The 368-nt window shown below is 40.2% G+C and overlaps 1 protein-coding gene across 1 annotated transcript in view; it reads right to left on the bottom strand.

Annotated features, from left to right (window-relative positions):
- Nucleotides 1-368, bottom strand: part of LOC107664471 (RPA-interacting protein A-like) — a 4,985-nt gene that overhangs the window by 2,648 nt on the left and 1,969 nt on the right. The window lies entirely within an intron of this gene.

The raw sequence follows: 368 nt of genomic DNA, 5'->3' as shown, positions 1-368 counted from the left end.
CTAACAAACCATACATCAATGGAAAGTTTATTTATTCAGCTTTCAGATGATGTATGAATCTCAATTTCGAAAAATTTACCCTTATGACTGGTTTTGTACTCCAGGGTCTCTCACACACACTCTCACACATGTCTGGTTAGCTAATCTTGTAGGGACTCTCCATAGGCGTAATGGTTTTTCTACTGTACAGACCATATATGCTATTGTCCTACACCAACCCTACCCCTCACAGGAAACTTTCTGCATTTTTGGATTTTCAAAAAACTTCATTCTGTATGATTTATAAGCTTTTGTACCCGTGGGGACCACAATTTAGGTCCCCACCGTGACACGAGTCCCCATGAGTCTGTGTGTAGTCAGGTTTAAGT

Source organism: Sinocyclocheilus anshuiensis, unplaced genomic scaffold (assembly GCF_001515605.1).
Source record: "Sinocyclocheilus anshuiensis isolate Anshui unplaced genomic scaffold, SAMN03320099.WGS_v1.1 scaffold245, whole genome shotgun sequence".
NCBI classification, from domain to species: Eukaryota; Metazoa; Chordata; class Actinopteri; order Cypriniformes; family Cyprinidae; genus Sinocyclocheilus; species Sinocyclocheilus anshuiensis.
This window is presented reverse-complemented; position numbering and strand designations above follow the sequence as displayed.